The 20072-nt window shown below is 41.3% G+C and overlaps 1 protein-coding gene across 1 annotated transcript in view; it reads left to right on the top strand.

The window, feature by feature from the left end:
* ppp1caa (protein phosphatase 1, catalytic subunit, alpha isozyme a) overlaps positions 1–20072 on the top strand; it is a 48442-nt gene that overhangs the window by 13246 nt on the left and 15124 nt on the right. The gene's annotated exons all lie outside the window — the stretch shown is intronic.

Below are 20072 nucleotides of genomic sequence, written 5' to 3'. Positions count from 1 at the left end.
AATACATTTCTTGACAGGGCTTGTTGCACAGGTGGCATCCAATCACAGTACCACGCTGGAGTTTACAAAGCTTCTAAGAGCGACCCAGAATCAGTTTGAATGCCTAGGGTCCGGCTTGGACTGTTTATATATTTGGGAACAGATTCTCTGTAGAACTTGATTGCAAACAGTGGCATTTCTGAAATAAAGCTCACTTGACTGTGCAGACACACTAGGTGTAAAGCTGGCCTTGGGAGTCTTATCCAAAGACTGAGGTGCACTTGGAGTTTGGCAGCGCTGGCCAGTGCACTGTACCCATGCCAGACAGTTACTGCCAGTTCTTGGTGCTGGGTCATGGTGATCAATCATCCATGCCAGTATTGATGTTGCTTATGTCTGTGATAACCTTTGTGCATCATTAAATAATCGTTTGGTCTTTTTCCTGTGTTGTATATTCAGAATAATACTTCTATAGGATTTCATATCCAAATTTAAGTTTCCAATCTAGTCTTTTCAAATTCCAATAGAAGTCATTTATTGAATATTTTATTGTTAGTAAGTAAAACAAGAACAAAGCCCAAATCACTAAGGTCTGCTTATTGGCTGAATTAAGGCTCTTACATTGTAACATAGTTATTATGAAACTTTGTGTTGAGTCTAACTAATAAAAAAGGTACTTTTTGGTGGTCCAGTTTTCAGGAAAGTGGAAGATGAGACTATAATGTAAAAGCCAGATGTTTAATGTTAACGGTAAATCCCCTTCTGCTTCCCCAATTCCCATAACTAGCAGAACTTTTAGGTGATGAGCGTTTTACCAGAATTGGTATAATGATCTTTTCTCCTCACCTTCACATTTTTCTCTAGTGGGTGAAGTTTGTCAAATTTGCGGGTATAAAAATAAGAATTCAGGACTCTTACTTACCAATTTTAGATTTGGCTTGTTTTCCCATACATCAAACTTTCTTTCAGCTGTGCCAAGCAAAATAAGCTGGCAATTAGGGGTGAAAAAATAATAAAATAATGATATTTCATGGTATTTTCACAATAACAATACTCTTGCCGATATAAATTAATTTGTTTTTTTCAAGAATGCACTACTACAACAAAATGATTTTTTTTTATTTTATTATTGCATACGATTTATGTCACACCCCTACCTAAGATATTAAAAAATACAAGAATTTGATCAGATTTGTAACAGAATTCAATGATCCAGAATGTCATGATACTTATTATGCACTCCAAATATCCCGATATATCCAGGATTAAAATAAAATAAACAATACTGGACAGATATAATCTGTCTCTAGTAGATATATAATGGAAAATGAGAACAGTGTGATTTTTCTTTTGCTAAAAACAGTAAAAAAAAAAAAAAAAAAAAAGTAGTAAGTGGGTGATGGCACGATATTTTTAGGGTATAATATCGTTCACGATATTCAAAAATGTTGGCAATATTATCGCGAACGATACGATATGGCACACCCCTACTGGCAATCCAGGCTTGTTTTAAGAGAACTTCTAGAAAACGAAGGAGTCGCAGTCTCCAGTATCAAACAAAGTAATGTGCAGCAATTTAGGAAAATAAACTTGATGCCTCTCTTCACAAGTAGTTCTAAATGATTTCCTGGACCAGTCAATTAGATTAGCCGTTAGATTGTTTGTCTTATAAATACTTGCAGTGTTTCTTGTTAATAGAACATTGTCCGATTTTTCAAATTAATTTACTGTAGTATTTATTGACCTACATAAGAGCAGATTGTGAGTACTAGTGAACATATCTCTGTAATACCGCATTTATGGTTCATTTGTGAGAAGGTAGAATCTGTATAAACACATACACATGAACACATACACATGAAAAATGTGAAGTCTGCATTAATCATAGCTACTAAACAGCATATCCCTCACCTGAATGTTCTATTAAGCTTTTTAAATGCCATGTTATGTTTGGCAGTGTTTTATCACAGCACTCTTAAGCACTCTTAAGCTGCCATCCAGACCTTTCTGCATTTGCCTTCCCTCATTGGATTTGCTTTAACACCTCGTTGTGGGGGCGGAAGGGTGCACATGGACGTCCGTGTGACGGCTGATTTTCATATGAAACCAATTAGGAGTTGGGTCACGACTTGCGACACTCATTTAAGTGGGATTAGGCTGCGTGTCAAGACTTCACCATGCAGGAGAGTCATATGATATCAGCCTTGTTCAGGTGAGAAATGCATACTATTGCACTTGGAAATATTGGAAATAATGTGGCATGAAGTGCAAAGACATTTTCAAGCTATGTGTCTCTTTGTCATGGGACTATTACTAGTTACTAATATAACTACTTATTATTTCTAGTTATCAAACACTAGGGATAGGCAGTAAATCATTATAGAGAGGCTTCAAATAATGTGATTAGGTTCCTCAGACCTCTCCACAGTACTGTAAAACCTCTAAATTATCGATGTGGAATCAACTTTGTATTATTGTGTAACACTTATTGTTATATTTTTCGCTAATATTCCGATTAGGATGAACCCCTCACTTGTGTGAAATGTCTCAATCTGCCAATAAAGATTAAAATTGATCCTCTTGCAGTATTTTCTGGATCAGCACAGTATGTGTTGTATCTCTGTACCTTGCTCAGTACATAACCTTCCACCCTGCTGATCTTCCTAGTCAGTGTGTGTTTGTTTACTAACTGGCCTCAGATCATCGCCGTGTGCACATCACCTCCCCCCTTGCATTTGGTCTAAGCTCAGGGTTGCTTATTGGCCCCGTGGCTAATTTTAGAGTAAGCGCTGTCAGGGCTTTAGCCGCCCTTAATCTGGGTTTAAAGTGACGAGGAGCACCACCCTATTTATACTCACTTTTCACTGGCTGAGCTGAAGGGCTTCCGGTCATTGGTGAGGCCCTGAACTCTCTCTTTCACCGAGTCTCCGTGCACACATGCAGATCTCTGATTTTACCAGGTCCTGCAGTCAGCGAGCTCCTCCCACTGTGCCCTGACTCTCCCTTGACTGTGTTCCTGCCCCACATTCATTCCTCTTATTGCTCTGTTTGTGATTTCCCTGTAAAAAAAAAAAAAAAAAAAAAAAAAAAAAAATTGATCTCATTTAGTTTCTTTTTTAAATAACTGAAAATGAGAAGTAGTTGCTTCCTTCATGTGGTTGTGGTTTTCATTATTTAATTGAATATTGATTGCTACTTAAGGAAGGAGTGGTTCTCATTTTTTTTTCTTCCCCTTGTGATTTATTTGTTTTTTGTTAAATTCGATTTAAAGTCCATTTGGAGAGAACTTCCTGAATTGAAGGACTAGAGCATCATATTTTCTAACCTTCACCTTGTAATTCAGTGTAATATCTTGAATTTTATTAGACTAATGTTTGAACATACAAGTAATGTTAAACAAAAATCAGTGTTGGATTAAGTTGTAAATTTTCATATTTTCACTCAGAAATTCACAAATTATAGATCACAAACTCTTAAAATTAAAATCTATAAAATTAAATCTTGTACATTTTTCTTTCACTTAAAATAAAATGAAAAAGCCGGTGCATCTAAAAAGCAGTAACGTCAAAGAAACCACCATAGGACAATTAAAAAATGTAATCACTATATTTTTTTGGAACAGGTGAGATACTGGTTTAGAATTGCCTATGGGAAGAATAAAACATTCATGATTGTGTCCATTCTTGGTTAAAAGCTCGGTTCTCCTGTTTTTTTTTAGGAGCGCCATGCAAATGAACTGACTCCTGATTCACTTTCTTTTCCAACCTCGCAGCCCCTATCATAATGCTTGGATCTGATTGTCTGAGTAGTGTCGTGATGTATGCAACTCATTTAAAACGGCCTGCAAGTTTTGTGGGCCGTTAAATCTGAATTTTAAATGCAAGAAAAAAGAATTTATTTTCTTCACATTAACATTGGTATAGGGTATGTACCCTGAATGGGGTCTGCCTGTTGCTGACTTACTTGCTGTAGAACTAAAGACAGGGTCATGTGCACCCATGATTTTAACAGATTCTCATGAAGGCATCACCTCGTATCTTGCAGGAATCAAAGCATCTGCTGCAAACATTAGTCTTGATACTAGAAACCATAGAACATCTGCCTTGACAGGATGGATCATCATGAGAAGACAGCCTCCATGACTCTTTCTGGCACAAACTGTTCCTGGACCACTTTTTATTTTGGTACATAAATCATTCACCTTCTTCAGGAATGTGGGATTTGCAGTTGAACCGTGGTGTTCTGCAACCGCAGAAGCATCTGTTTTGCCCGTGAGGGTTTTACCTGTATGTAAAACCTGTTTACTGTGAGGTGTAGGTTGGTGGGATTGAGTTGTTGATCGTACACAAACAAGCCTTTTTCCAAATTGCACTAAGCCCTGTCTTGCGTAACAAACCTGGATCTGTGACTCACTGGAATACATTCCGAGTGTCTTTTCTAGCCTGCAGGCATCCATGTGAGATGTATATTTAAAGCAGGGCGCTCAACTGTTGTGATTCATTTTGTGACGCCGTACTCCAGGCCAATCTTAGCAGTTTTTGGCTGTGCAGGGGGGGTAGTGCATTTTTGAGTAGAGGATGAGTAGAATAGGATGTTGGCTAGGACTGGAGTTAACTAGTTGCTGACCCTCGCTGTCACATGCTTGCTCACTTTTGCGATTAAGATCATTCTTCTCTGGCGTTTGTATCCACCACTTTTCAGCTGCATTAAATTGCACTTGTTGCTGAAACAGATGTGTAAATGCTCACCTGCTGCTCATATCTTTGTCGCAATACTCTAAATTTAGTAGAAATCCTTCCCTTGACAGTAGGGACCCCTGGCATAAGTGTTTGTCTTTAAGGGTTTCAGAAAAGTCACTCCGAAAGGCCATGTTTGAATAGTGCCGTAGGTCTTTGTTGTGTATGAAGCAGTGTGGTGTGTTTGGACAGCGCAGGGTTTCCTCGTGTCTGCTGAGGCACATCGGCCGTCAGTGTCTGCCTTCAGATGCGAGTGGAAGGCTGAGTGCAGGATCAGTTGACCCATTTAATTCCCCAGCCTTGTTTGTTTGTATTGTATCTTGAATAATTGATTGCAGGAAAAGCTTGATTGCACATGATCTGGGACACTGGGGAATAGCCCGCACTGGCTAATGGGTCCTGCACTTTCCTCTTCTCGCTCTGTTCCATTTAAATGGTTCACTAGGACCGTCCTGAATGTGTAGAATGTTAAATTAAGGTCTATAATGGAACACTTCTGTGAAAATTAAAAACCTAGTTGATCACTGACCCAAGATTTTTTTTTTTTTTTTTTTTTTTTAAGAAGTGGAGATGATGGGCTAATGTTGGCTCGTCTCCCTGTAAACACATTCACCAAACATCTCCCAAGTCCTCTTTCAAAATACATCCAGATCTCCTTTTGTTTGGTGTGGTGTGGTTTAGAGCAGTGTTTTACTAATCCTCACTTTCATTTCAGAAAAGCTTTGCTAATTAGCCAGATCAGGTGTTTTGAAAGCCGGGTAAACCCTAAAATGTGAAAAAAATTGTATTGAGATGTTTGTCTAGTCAATAAATAAAATTGTAAAATTAAAATGTCATTTAGTGTGTTGCTGTATACACTGTTGCATATTACATTTCAAATTAAATTTGGATCACTTTTATCTGCTGTCTTAACATGCCTTGGCCATATCTAGTGATTTGGTAAGTGCGTTTGGTAGTTAGGACCAGACTGTTATATTATTGGCCTGGCACCTCTTCAGTCTTGTTCTAAAAACTGTTATCATGCAGGTGTTAAACCTGTTAAGTCTTTTTACCATATTGAAATAGGCATATTTCCTACTACTCCAGACAGGATTTAAATCAAGATAAAATCTACTAGAGCTTGTAGATGTTACATATTCCTTCCTTCCTTCCTCCAGGCAGAGCACCTCATTAATGTTTTAGTACAAGGAAAACCTGCTCTGTGTTCAGTGGTGAGCTGTGTGCCCAAAAAAGTGCATTTTAGTTTTTTTGCTGCAAGGCTGTGTTCACATTACAAGCTGTGGTGCTTTAGATTGTAGTTATATGAAATTATCAGGGAAAATCTGATTAAACAGAAAATGTTATTATGAATGGACGTTTTGCTGTTACATGAGTCTGTAACCTCATGAATGACCACCAAAAATAAACAAACCCTGACCGGGGCATTTAGCTCAAAGGTCATTTGGTCTGGACAGCTTGTCAGCTGTTGATGATTGGAGCGAGTGTTTGAAAGGGGATGTAGATGACTTTTTGAGTTAATAGACTGCTCTGCAATTATTTTGTAGATTTAAATGAGAGAAGTTTCAATTAAAATTAAGCACAATATGAGGACAGGCATAGCCTAAAGATTAGATGTTGGTTTAATGCCCACATCTGGCATCCAATATATGTATGAATATATATCTGATGTTTGGGCACGCAATCTGATTTAGTGCATGGTATTTTGCTAGAGCTCAACAATATATCGATCATTTTTTGTATTGTGATAAATGTTCTTATTTTATCGACAATAAGCATATCAAGGATATCAATACTTGAACACTGACCCAACAAATCACCCAGCTCTCAGGGGGTGATTTATGTACACCAATAGTGGTGGCTTTTATACTGTATATACAAGTCAATATCTGCATTTTATTGACCGAAATAAAGAAGTATATCGTGATATAGACTTTTGGCATATCGTCCAGCCCTATTAGAAGCATTGTGTCATTGTAATAAACCAGTACTTGATTGCAATGTGAACAATGTGACCAATGAAGACTGCAGCAACTTATGTGCAGACTAACAGTCTTGCGTTTGGTTTCTTATTTTTTGCATAATTGTCACTCCTAAATGTTTCAGATCTTTTCAGATATTTATTTACATTAAACACAAAATGTAAATTTGAAGGATTTGCGCGAGCATAAACTGCCTTTTTAAGGTCAGACCACAGCATCTCAATAGGATTCATGTCAGAACTTTGACTAGACCACTCAAGTCTTCACTTTATTTTTCTTCAGCCATTTAGGTGGACTTGCTTGTGTGTTTTGAGAGATTGTCCTGCTTCAGACCCCAAGTCCGTTTTAGCTTAAGGCCGTAAACAGATGGCCGGACATTCTCCTTCAGGATTTTTTGGTAGACAGGAGAATTCATGGTTTTATTTATCACAACTCTTCCTGATTTTGAAGCAGCAAAACAGTCTCAGGACCACCACACCCACCACCACAACCTTATCTAAGGCTGGTGAGGCCTGCAGTTCTTTGGATAATATTGGGTCTTTTGTGACCTCTTGGATGAGTCATTGCTGTGCTCTTGGGGTAATTTTGGTCGGCCGCCCACTCCTCATTTTCACTGTTTGTGGATAACAGTTCTCACTGTGGTTTGCTGGAGTCTTAAATCTTTAGATATGGCTTTATAACCTTTTCCAGTCTAATAGATCTCAAACCTTTTTTTTCTCTCCATTTGTTTGTTAATTTCCTTCAATATTGACATTATTTCTAGCTTTTGAGTATTTTTTGGTCTACTTTGCTTTGTCAAGCAGTTCCTATTTTTGGGTTTTCTAGATTGAGAACACATGGCAGTAATCAGGGAAAAAATAAGAAATAATGAAGGGGCAAAGACTTTTTCACACCACTGTGAATGTAAAGATTTTGTATTGTATGTTTTGGATAATTCCTGCTGATCTGTGTGGTGACAGCTGCTTTTATTTAGTGATGTTGGACAATTAGAAAAACAGAAGTAGGGGGTTTTGACGTATTTTCCTCCTTCAGAGAGATGTAAATATGTTTTTGTTGGCCATCCCAGAAGAGCAGGCCTGAACCCTGCATTGCTTTCACAGCGGTTCACTGATCCCTCAGGCTATGTGTGTGCAGCACATAGATGCAGACTGAAGTGTGTGTTTGTATGCAGCTTACGTGTGCATTTATGAAAACAGCAGCATGTGAAGGACATGGGCTTCAGTATGACAATCCCTTAAATCCCTGGTTTGCTTTTGCTGTGTAAAGCAGAATACAATGGAAAACACGTTGGCCTTTTGTAACCTGCATTTTGAATCACCCGTATAACAGTAGACCTCCCTTATTTTTGGTTGTGTAGGGGTAATTATTTTTAGCAACAGGTGCAGCATTGTCTTCAGTTCAGTTCTACCATTGGCATCTACTGTTTTAAAGCTCACCTTCCGCGAAAATCCAATTTTTCTAGTTTTTTGTGGAATACAGTACCGGTAGGTCTCTCCGAGTTGAATGTGTACACCTGCACATTAAACTGTTTTGCAGCCCCCATTGTCTGCAGGAGCTAAGCAAAGAAATCCCCCCTCCCCCCCTCCGAAAAACGGGTGAATTTTGAATTATCTTTCTGCCTACGTAGGCAGAAACTCACAGACCAGCCCACCTTGGCTCGAGAAACTCCCAGAGGCGGAGCTGAAGCGACGCAACATCACCGCTCATCAGTTAGGAGGTGGGAGGCAGTGAGCGGCAGAGCGGTGGAGGGGCGTCGCAGTGCTCCTAGCCAATCAGAGGAGAGATATTTGCATGCTGTTTGCATGTATGAATATTCATGAGCAAAGCTGGAATCCGGTCATTTTGGACACACCCCTAAAACAGTCCATTAAAAAAGAGCTATACAGAGACACCTGAGCACTTTTTTTTTTACAAAAACGGCTCACATGTCATTCATTCATACTAGAGACCACAACTAGACATTTTAAAATGAAAGAAAAAACGACGGAAGGTGAGCTTTAAGCTGTTCAGCTACTTAAGTATGTTTATAGAAAACAGTGTGTCAGAAACCTCACTAGTAAGAGATTCCTGAACACCTCCACGTGCTGTAAAAAGAGTGAGTGAAGATTTAGACATGCAGTTTGGCTTTTACTCAGGCTTTTATTATATTTAGCCACATTAACTTACATTAGTGCAAAAGGTCAAGACCCCAAACCAAAGGATCTTGGTTAAGTGACTGCATTTAGATGAGGGGAGGAGGGGAATGGCTTGCTATTCTATTAACACAGTAGTTCCCAACCCTGGTCCTGGAGGACACTCTGTCCTGCACATTTTAATTGTTTCCTGCTCTTGCACACCACCATCAATTTAGGAAAGGCATATAAATTAGCTGATTAGATGGATCAGGTTTGTGTGAGCGAGAGAGAGAGAGAGAGAGAGAGAAATGCTAAAATGTGCAGGACTGGTGATGAGAATCACTGCTTTAATGCACCAGTCTTTAATACTAGATAAGAATCTTAGATTCATTTTTACCTTTAAAAATTGTTTTTAGTGAATCACTGATCTAAAATCTGTTGACAATGCACAGTATGTTTCCAAGATGGGTGCAACATAAATTATACTGAGTGGCTTTTATCAACCTCTGGGAATAGAAAATGAGAGCAGTAATTTTCCCTTTTGTATGAGGCAGCAAAAAATGTTGTAGCTCTATTACACAACACACAACAGAAGTGTATGTGTAACAAGTATTCATTGTTAACAAATCTTTAGGTTACTTGCGTAACCCCGGTTCTCTGATAGCATGAGTGAGGTGTCTCACTATGGGATACGCCCCTTCCGCGTATGCCTCAGAAGCTCTATTCCACTACGCCAGCCAATGAGGCTGGCTGACAGCTGTGACGCTCGTGCTCCCACCCCCCGTATATAATACGGTGGCACAGCGTCACCTCCTCATTCAAAAAACAGGCACACCTCTTCCTCGCTTCACGCTGCAAGGAGGGTGGTCTGGTGAGACACCTCACTCATGCTATCAGAGAACCGGGGTTACGCAAGTAACCTAAAGTTCTCTTTCAAGCATTCGTTTCGGTGTCTCACTATGGGATATCCTAACTCCCGTATTGTCAGACAAGCCTGCCTGAACACACTGTCAACCAGCTAAGCCTCACAGTGGAGACTGAGTGTTCCCCGAGCCGGCGCTCAGCACCGCATGTGCTATAGTAGGTGCTGTTATGTCCAGTTTATAAAATCTGGTGAACGTATGAGGCGAGGACCAGCTCGCCGCTGCACACACCTCCTGAATAGAAAGGCCACTAAAGACCGCCCATGAGGTCGCTATGCCTCTCGTGGAGTGTGCCCGGATGCCAGGCGGGACTGCTAGCCCCTTACTGGTGTATGCCAAAGCGATCGCTTCTGAAATCCAGTGCGATAGTCTTTGTTTAGTAATAGCTCTCCCTGTGTACGGCTTAGCCCAAGATACGAAAAGCTGATCACTCTTCCTAAAGCTTTTAGATTTATCCACATAGATACGCAGCGCTCGCACAGGACATAGTGCATTTAACCGCTGCTGGTTATGTGAGGTAAAAGGCGGTGGATAAAATGCCTGCAGCTCCAAAGGGAGACAAGGCTGAATGACTTTGGGAATAAAAACAGGGTTTGGACGCAAACATATCTTTGTATCCCCCTGCGAAAACTGCATACATGAGGAGTGCACAGAAAATGCATGTATCTCACTCACGCGTTTAGCTGAGGCCAAGGCTAACAAGAGTGCTGTCTTAAAAGACAGGATCTTAAAGTCTACCTGGTCCAGAGGTTCAAAAGGTGCTGCCGACAAGGCTTCAAGCACCAATGACAAATCCCAAGATGGAGACAAGGGTTTGGAGACTGGTAGCAACCGCCGTGCCCCCTTCATAAAGCGGCACACTAAAGGATGCTGTCCCACTGTTTTCCCTTCAAATCCCAAATGGCACGAAGCAATAGCTGCGAGGTAAACCTTAACTGTGGAGAAAGACCTGCCTTTATCAATCAGGTCTTGGAGGAAAGACAGTATAATCCCCACAGAACATTGAAACGGAGTTTCAAGTTTATCTGAACACCACTGTTCAAACACCCCCCACTTGTATCCATAGAGGGACCTAGTGGAGGGGGCCCTCGCACTCTGAATGGTTTTAATAACATTAGGCGGTAAGCCTGTTGCACTTAAGTTAAACCACTCACGGGTCAGACCTAAAGGACTAGGCGCTCCGGGTGTGGATGAAACATCCCCCCCCCCTGCCTAAGTCAGTAGATACCTGCGCAGTGGGAGGGGCCAGTGGTTGCCCTGGAGAAGCTGCGTGACTGCCGTCAGCCAATGCTTGTCCGGCCCATGTGGAACCCCTAAGACTACAGTCAGACCTCTCTCTCTTACTCTGGCTAGAGTTGGGGAGATTAACGTTATCAGTGGGCACGCGTAAAACTGTGTGCGCATCCATTCGCGTGGATAAGCGCCGACCCCCAGAGTGGCACTCCGATTGTGCGGCGAGTAAAACAGAGGGCACTACGCATTCACTAGTGACGCAAACAGATCCAGCGTTACTCTCCCGTAACGCTACAAAATCTGTTAGACACTGCTCCATAAAATCAGTCTGCGTGCCAGCGTGCGTACCGGATGGGAACGCAGCCCTGCCTGGCGACTGACATACACCGCTGCTGCCGTACTCTCTATCCTCACGAGAACGTGGCATCTCTTTAGAACAGGGAGAAAAAGTCTGAGTGTTAGCTGAACCGCCAGCATCTACGGACAGTTTATGTGCATATATAGCTGCCGGTGATTCCACCTGCCATCCACTGTCCTCTCTTCGTGCATGCCCCCCCAAACAGACAAATCTGTTGTCACTACTTGTCTGGCATGCACTGTGCGCATAGGGACACCCTGTGTTAGGAAGCGCTCGCGCTTCCACTGACACAAAGCCATCAGCGCCGTTCGGGTGATTTTCACTTTCTAGCGCATGTGACGTAACTGGTCCAACCTGAGCGAGGCCACTCAGCGCCGAAACTCCCTCATGAACCATCGGTCCAGAGGGACACCGTCTATAGCTGAGGCCATCATGCCCAAAGGTGGGAATATAAGCTTCAGCAGAGCTAAATAAACTATCATTTTGAACGTGCGTGTCCGTAAATGATTGTTTAGAGCATGTAAATGCAAAATAGGTCTCACTAGTAAGAACCGGGAGTAGAACATGCCCCGAACTTGTCTGGGTGATGCTACTCTCATTACTCTTTCCTTCAGTAATTGGGAAATTTCCCCCTAAAGAATGTGAGCCGATTCCCCTGGGGCTGGAGAATGAACAAGACCCCTGAAACGGGGAGGCCGAATGTCGAACTGCAGCCTGCAGACATTTCGCTTTGCTCTGAGCACCTCGCGAGATAAGACGCATGTGCTCCCGTTGTTCAGCTATGGGGCGTTCGCGCCCTCTAGCGGAAACGGAGTGCAACTGCAACTGCCGTCCACTGGGCATGCGCGACACGGCCGCGTCAGGATAGCTTGTGTGATGCTTTCTAGCCCAGAAAGCAGGGAAACTTTCTGAAGCTTTTGTTCTAAGCATTTTATGTTTTGCAACATTTTGTGTTTTATTTTGACTCATAACATATGACAAGCATAAAACACAAACACTTCGCTTTATTTAACACATCACTGCTACAATGAGTGAGGGTGTGCTTGGTGTGCGAACTGGGCATGTTTGGCACACGGAACATACGGGAGCGCTGGAACTGCGTTCCGCCTGAACATTGGGGAGGGGAGCCAGCTAAACGGGGGGTAGATTGGCTCCCTCCTGGCGCCAGATACCCATCAGGCTGACTTCTTCTGCCTCCTCACTATCCCCGTAGGTGGGTTGGAGGGCGGCTGGGCAGCTTGTGGGGGTGGCTGGGGCTTCCTAGGCCAAGCAGCCTTACTCTCAGCGCTTCCGCTTTGACCCGGCTTGTCCATCTGGGGTTTCGGCCGTTTGGGGATGCGAAAGCTGACAGTCGGACGGGCCGCCGCCTGCGTGAAAGTAGAGCGAGGGGGGGGTGAGGGGCCAGGCTGTGATTTCCTGGGTAGGCACAGCTGGAGCGCTTCATCATCCCTTTTCTTTTCTTCGCACCGCTTCTGCATCAGTGCGAGAGCGGAGCCGAAGATGCCCCCGGGCACAACTGGTGCATCCAGAATGGCCTCTTTCTCCCTGTCTGAGAGATTCGCTAAGTTCAGCCACCTGCCTCTTTCCTGGACAACCATAGTGGCCAAGGCTTTGCCTGCCGCTTGGACCGCACATCTCTGAAGACGGAGGGAGAGATCCGTAATCACACAAATCTCCTCCCACTGAGGTGAGCCTGGCGTGGCTGACGTGTCGTCCTGCAGCTCAGCCTGTTAGGCTGTAAGCATGGAGATGGCGTTAAGGGCTCTCACAGACAGGGCGACCGCTTTATAAGCCCGATCGGTCATGCTGGACTGAAAGCGGTCTGCTTTGGAGGGCAGCGTGGGGCTGGAGACTGCTGAGCGGCTGGGGTGCAGGTGTGCTGCTACCAGGGGCTCCATGGGAGGCATGCGAAGAAGGCCTTCTTTCTCCATACCCTCCAGATCAAGAGCAGATGCTCCTTGGATAGGAGTTTTCCCCGTAAAGGGCTTCTCCTTCCAGCATGTAGCTAACTCCTCCATAAGCTCTGGAAATATGGGGAGTAGCTGTCTCGCTGCCCGCTTCGCCCTAGGCAATCTCTTTCCCTCGTAGCGTGACTTAGCGGTCTCCGCTAGCACGGCCGGCCACGGGATGTTCAGCTTTTCAGCTGCACGCTTGAGCACATCCTGGAGGTCCACATTCAGAAACTGAGAGGGTGGTGTCTCTCCCGATTCATCAGTGAGCTCCATGGCACATGGGAGTGTAGCCATCTGGGCGGAGGGGAGGAACGGGGAATCACTGAATTCATCATCCTCGTCAGAGATGAGAAATTCGGATCCGGCGTCCAAATCATCCTCTTCTCCCTCCAGCTCATCCTCTTCTGCGTCCAGCAGAGTGGGGAGGGGGGCGAGGGTGTCTAGCTGGTCACCCCAGCTTAACCCCGCGGGAGTGGATGATGCAGCGGGCATGGCGACCTGCTGTGTACTGGGCGGATTCGCATCGCCTGATATGAGCGGGTCCCCGCTCGACAGGCTGACTTGGCGTGCCAGCCTGCGGCGTAGGCTTTTGACAGTGAACCGCGCGCAGTGATCACACGAACCGGGATCTTTCAGCGCTGCCTGGGCGTGTCGCAGCCCGAGGCAAGCGGCGCATATGTGGTGCGTGTCCCTGCTAGATATTTTATTACCGCAGGGACACGACCGTGCGGGTTCACTATCCCCACTCGGCACTGCCTGCATTGCTGCAAACAATTAGCTGGTGTGCTAATTTGTGCTAAACTGCGCTATTCGGGGGACGACGGCGTGGTGGCCAATCTATTTCACCGTTAGCACAGGGAGCTAATAACTAGCCGCAGCGCTAAAGCTAATTTGGTGTTTAGCTTAGCTTGGCTCGTTAGCTTAGCTAGTTCGTTTAGCCGTCGTTTGGAGACAACCCGACTAAACAGGAAAATATTCGGTCTATGGTGAAGACCTAAATAAATCCTCTTTCTCTTCAAAGTCGCTAAGCGCCCGGCGACGGAGGTATTAACTCCGTCTGTGGACTGTTTAGCTTAGGCGGCCTGTAGAAGAGAGAGTGTGTGTGTGGAGGCTTCTGGAGTGAAGCGAGAAGAAGGTTTTGAATGAGGAGGTGACGCTGTGCCACCGTATTATATACGGGGGGTGGGAGCACGAGCGTCACAGCTGTCAGCCAGCCTCATTGGCTGGCGTAGTGGAATAGAGCTTCTGAGGCATACGCGGAAGGGGCGTATCCCATAGTGAGACACCGAAACGAATGCTTGAAAGAGAACTACACAACGTAATGGGGACAAACACAATGGTAATACACTCAACTCTGCCTTAGAGGCCGACCGATCGATCGGCCAGCCGATTTAATCGGCCGATTTTTGTTATTTTTTTATCAATCGGCATCGGCCGATTTTCTTATTTGGCCGCGCCGATTTTAATCCGGCACATCTGCGGGCAGCTACTTGGAACGCAGCGCAAGGTTTCAAGAGTGAGCAAGACTTGGGTAAGGCATCCATTTTTACAATCCAGTGTCCCAAAGTCTATATTTTCTCTCATGATTAGTAATCTGTGATGTTGCTTCATTTACTGAAAAAGAATAGAATTTCAACTGCATCGGTGTTGTAGCATTTCTCTCCAAACGAAACTATGCTTAGCGTTGATGGCAGGAGTGCATTTGGAATGCGCCCTGACTATGCAAGGCAAGCCCTATCTATAAGCTCTAGTATAAAATAACTGACGTCTCTTCTTCAGAAACGAAAATCTAAGTAAATAAAATCAAATTAACACTTGATATTTTCAGTATTTAAATTATTTTTAGACGAAATGAAAAAGGGCAGGACTAAAACTGTTTAAGGATATTCGCAGCATCAGCTGCGCTGAAATAATAATTACTGGTTAGTCAGGATTATTAGAGGACTGTACTTCTCCTTATATATAAACAGTGTTGGGCACGTTACTTTGAAAAAGTAATTAGTTATAGTTACTCGTTACTTCTCCAAAAAAGTAACTGAGTTACTAATGGAGTTACTCCACTATAAAAGTAATTAGTTACCAGTAAGTAACTATCGCGTTACTTTTTATTATTCGCCCGTCAAAAAAAGGAAATCAATTATGCATTTACTATTATTATTAGAAAAATAACAAAAAATAACAAACGAAAATAAACCCAAAATGTTGACAAAAATATAATCTAACGAATTTCAAAAAAATAAAACGAAATTCTCCACACAACCAAAGAAAATTACTAAAACTTGTAATACTGAAAAAAGCGGAAAAACGCGTCTGGGGATGAAATTTAACAAACCAAGCCACACTCAAAAGAAATATGTATATATAAAACAAAATAATGGACAAAAACAACAATTTAATGCCCGTTAAAATGGTATTAATATAACAGCTTCACCAAAAGAGAATAGAGCTTAGATCGTGCCCAAAAAATCCGACCCAGCCGGAGCCCGTGCACATTCTGCCCAAGCCCGAACCATAAACTGTCATTATGAGCCTGACCCGATCCGCCCCATAAACTGTCTGTTTTCGGGCTGATTGAATGAGCGAAATATAATCAGAATTATGTTAATTAACACTGTAACATAGAAGCATAGAACTATTATTTAATTTAAATGATTTTTAAGAACAGCTACACACAATGCTGCAAGTCAAACGCGGAGGCGTTCACGTGCGCCCAGAGCTACGTGATTACAGTTTTCATTTTTATTATAGTTTAATTTTATTTTATTTTTTCTGTTCATTTTAGGGTGGGCTTGCTAGCGCGAGCTCTTTACACAAGAACTAACGGACCACGAGTGCCGCGCGCTCGGCACAACAACTCCCGCTGTACAACTCCGCTGTACAACAGCGCTTATAAATAAATTAAACACAAAAATGAGGGTATTCTATCAGTAATTTCAGTTCGTTTTAGTTAGTTTTATAAACACAAAATACAGTTCGAGATAGTTATGTTTTTCCTTTTAATTACCGTTTTTATTAGATTCAGTTAACACAAATGTTTTTCACTTTCAATTTTCGCTATTTCGTTCGCTTTAGTGAACAATAATAATTGGTTACTTAGCAACATTGTGATTATCACACCAGAGCTTTATATAAAATAAAAATAGGAGCCCGATTTCGGGTCGGTCCTCAGGTCAGGTGGGATTCGGGCAGAGAATCTAAGCTCTAAAATAGAAAGCAGCAGCACCACAAAAACCGGAGCAGCTAAAAAGAGCTTAACGTCCTTAATTCGGAACTTGGGTTGTCCACGGCAATCACTGAATTGATTAGAGCACGCAAATCGTCACAATTGTGCCTCACTTCACCACGCCAAACCACAGGCACAGCGGCCAGAAGCTCAAGTTCACCGGACAGAGGAGGGGTTAACCAGGGCAAAGCGAAATAAAAAAAAAAAGTTCATAGAGCTGCTAAAGTAACGTGCAGTAACGGGGTGTCGGAAATGGTAACGGCGTTATAGTTACAGTCATAGTAATAAGTTAGATTACTCGTTACTGAAAAAAAGTAACGGCGTTAGTAACGCCGTTAGTTTTAACGCCGTTACTCCCAACACTGTATATAAATAAGCTTTATTGTAAACGAATTAATAAAACAAATAGTTTCTAAAATAATGGAGTTAAAATAAAACATCTCTTTTTCCTTCACTACAAACAGACATTAAATCATGCCGCCTCCTGCTGTTCTGCTGTAACTCACCCGTTTAAAGCGGTTTGCGCTGTTAGATATTAAATGAAACGATGAGCAGAATTTTCTGTTTTGTCGGGTTCTACTTTAGAACCCCCTCCAGACTTTTCTGATAAAAGCTCATTTTATCCTGAACCTATAAAGTCCGCGCTCTTCAGCTTTCTCAACTCATTTTCCGCTCACGCACCGAACCTCCAGTACAGCTGATGAGACGCGTTTCTCTGGCTAAGGAGCTCATTTGAAGAAGAAAAAAAAAACAGATAAAGCTATATTTAAATTACAGCACCTGTCTGTTTTTGCATTATTTATAATTTTATTCTTAATTTAAACGTCACCCATTTTTGTAAAATAATAGCTGCAGCCCTAATGTGAACATTTTATAACATTGTCCTCCCATGTCCATTCGTTTTCAACTGCATGGAGTTGAAGAAGAAATAAGCTTTGCCGTTTTGGAGTAACTATCTAAAGTTGTCACATTATGGAAGTCTTCTTGCACTCTGTTAAACATATTAAAATGAATAATTAATAGACTAACAGACTGCAACAAGTCATACATTTGTTAATTAGTAGGCCCCTACAGTAAATTTTATATAATAGCCAACATAATATTTCTACTATAAACATGAATATATAGTGTATATAGAACATATGTTATATAATGAATAAAATAAAATGTTATGGATAATACAATCTAAATAAAATTAATATTTTTTTTATTAACATATAGTGATATAGTAACATTAAAGTCACTATAAAATGCTAATTTATTTTCAATAAATTGTGTGAAGTTTACAACTGTTGTTCCTCCTCTTACTAGTATGATTTTAAGCATGCCAAATAAATATAATACGATAGCATATCGGCCCTAAAAATCGGCAGGTCACATCGGCCATCGGCTGACTCTGACCACTAATGATCGGTATCGGCATCGGCCTTAGAAAAACCCATATCGGTCGGTCTCTACTCTGCCTGCATCTTCAAAAGTGCCCAAACACAACAGATTCTAAAACACATTTCCTTATTAAATAGCAGCACTTTCCACATTTAATGGGAAATTACCTTTTTAATGGAATGGTATTTAAATCGCATATTCAACGGTTTTATCTTGTTTGAAAATGATTGAGAAGCAGAAAACGAGACCTGTTATCACACCAAGCAGAATTGGAGGGCATGGCTGAAATAATGGTTGACTAATCGAAAACATAATCACCAGATTAGTTGACTACCAAATTAATCATTAGTTGCATCTCTTTGGCCGTCTACAATATAACCACTTTCATTAATTCTTTTAAATGAGCAGTTACGCCAGGTTTAAGAGAATACAAATTATTTAACAGCCCACAAATTATTATCCTCACAAAAGTTTAGAAGAAGGTTGAAGGTCATTCATTCATTGGTTCAGCAATGCAACAGTATTAAATACACTATATGGACAAAACAATAATTTTGGCCCTTTGCTATATCTTGAGAGTTTCACAGATCAAGTTTAAATGCATTGTTTGGATTCAATCAGTATGTATTGTATTAAGGGTTCGTAAAAGAGGACAACACTTTATGAGCTTAACAAGTGCTTTACTGCATTACTGTCAGTCAGCATCTTCTCAACAATGTGTTCTTTTCTCTTCTCATGAATTACTTATTAGTTGTTTTACTAGCAGAGTTGTATTTTGTGCTGATCTCTGTAACAGAATGCCCTCTTTTTACTGCTAGTCTACTTTTCTTTCAGTTCAGGTGCTTCCAGATAATCAGTTAAGGAGCAGTCTAGTAAAAGTTACCTGCTCATTTGTGTTGGTTGCAAAATGTTGAGTTTTTGCTCTTAAACTGGGACATTACTTGGTTACTCTTACTGATATTGATTAGACTTTAAGTGCTGTTGGTTCTAATGGACACAGTGTTTTACATCTCTGATGTCCTCCGCATCAATGGTCAACAGTACCTTTGCTTCTGAATCAGGTAGTAAATGTATACGTGTTCTGCATTAATGACCATGTCTTGGGATTTCTGAACAGAAGCCATGCTGCTATTATCAATTTTTTTAAATAAAAGGTAATTAGACATGTTTCAGAATTTTGATGTAGAAATATTAATATTAGTAAACAGTAAATAGAAAAAAATAGTATTAAGTATTTCAAATGTTCCAGAACATTCCCAATAAAAAACATAAACAATTCAGAATAAAGTAAAAAGAAAAAAATGTAACAATTGTAAATGACTGACATGAACATGTAATACATTCACTTATACAGAAGGCCTACTAAGTTATCATTTTTTAAAATTCTAATAATTTTTACAAAGTTTTAAAATGATCATTCTAAAAATGCAATAGATGCACGTTAATTTAATAAAGAATTAAAGTAACGTGAAAAATTTCTAAAAAATTACTTAAAAATTTTGCAACTGGGAAATGTATTACATTAACCCTCTATGGCATAGTTTTGTGTATTTGACCGTTTATATTCTTACTATATGCCTTTATTCTTGTTGTGACTTAGATTTTTTTTTTTTTTTTTTGATGCCTTGTGCAGTAAGATCATTTTGTTAGATTAATCATGATTAGGCACTTTCTCATCTCTGGTCCTGGAGACCTCCTCCTCCTTTTTCCTTGCATATTTTAGGTGCTTCCTTCCTCTAAAACACCTGATTAAAAGCTGATCAGCTTGTTATTAAATGTCAAAATCTAAATTTAAGTTGGCAAATATCCACAGGGATTCTCAAGCTTTCAAAAATATTTTTTCCTCCTGGAAAACATAATTCCTGCCCTAGAGAGTTAATTAATTGTCTATACCCTGTTACATTATTAGGGTATTGGGTACATTTATAATTTTTTGAACAAATTAGTTGCTATATTGGATAACTAAAGAAATATTACAGCAGTAAATGCTACAAGCCACAACCCGCACAAACCTGTTCTTGTTCTTGTTGGAGCCGTTTTGTTTCTCATGATTGTTTCTGTTTCTATTGACGTGTGAGTCTCTCAGTAATTTCTAAGGAATTGTGCCGGCTCCCTTACAAGTAACTGCACATGTCAACATCTCTAGTGTTTTGATGCTGTTTAAAGAAATAACTTGTAAAATCCATTTA

Source organism: Astyanax mexicanus, chromosome 19, assembly GCF_023375975.1.
Source record: "Astyanax mexicanus isolate ESR-SI-001 chromosome 19, AstMex3_surface, whole genome shotgun sequence".
NCBI lineage: Eukaryota > Metazoa > Chordata > Actinopteri > Characiformes > Acestrorhamphidae > Astyanax > Astyanax mexicanus.
This window is presented reverse-complemented; position numbering and strand designations above follow the sequence as displayed.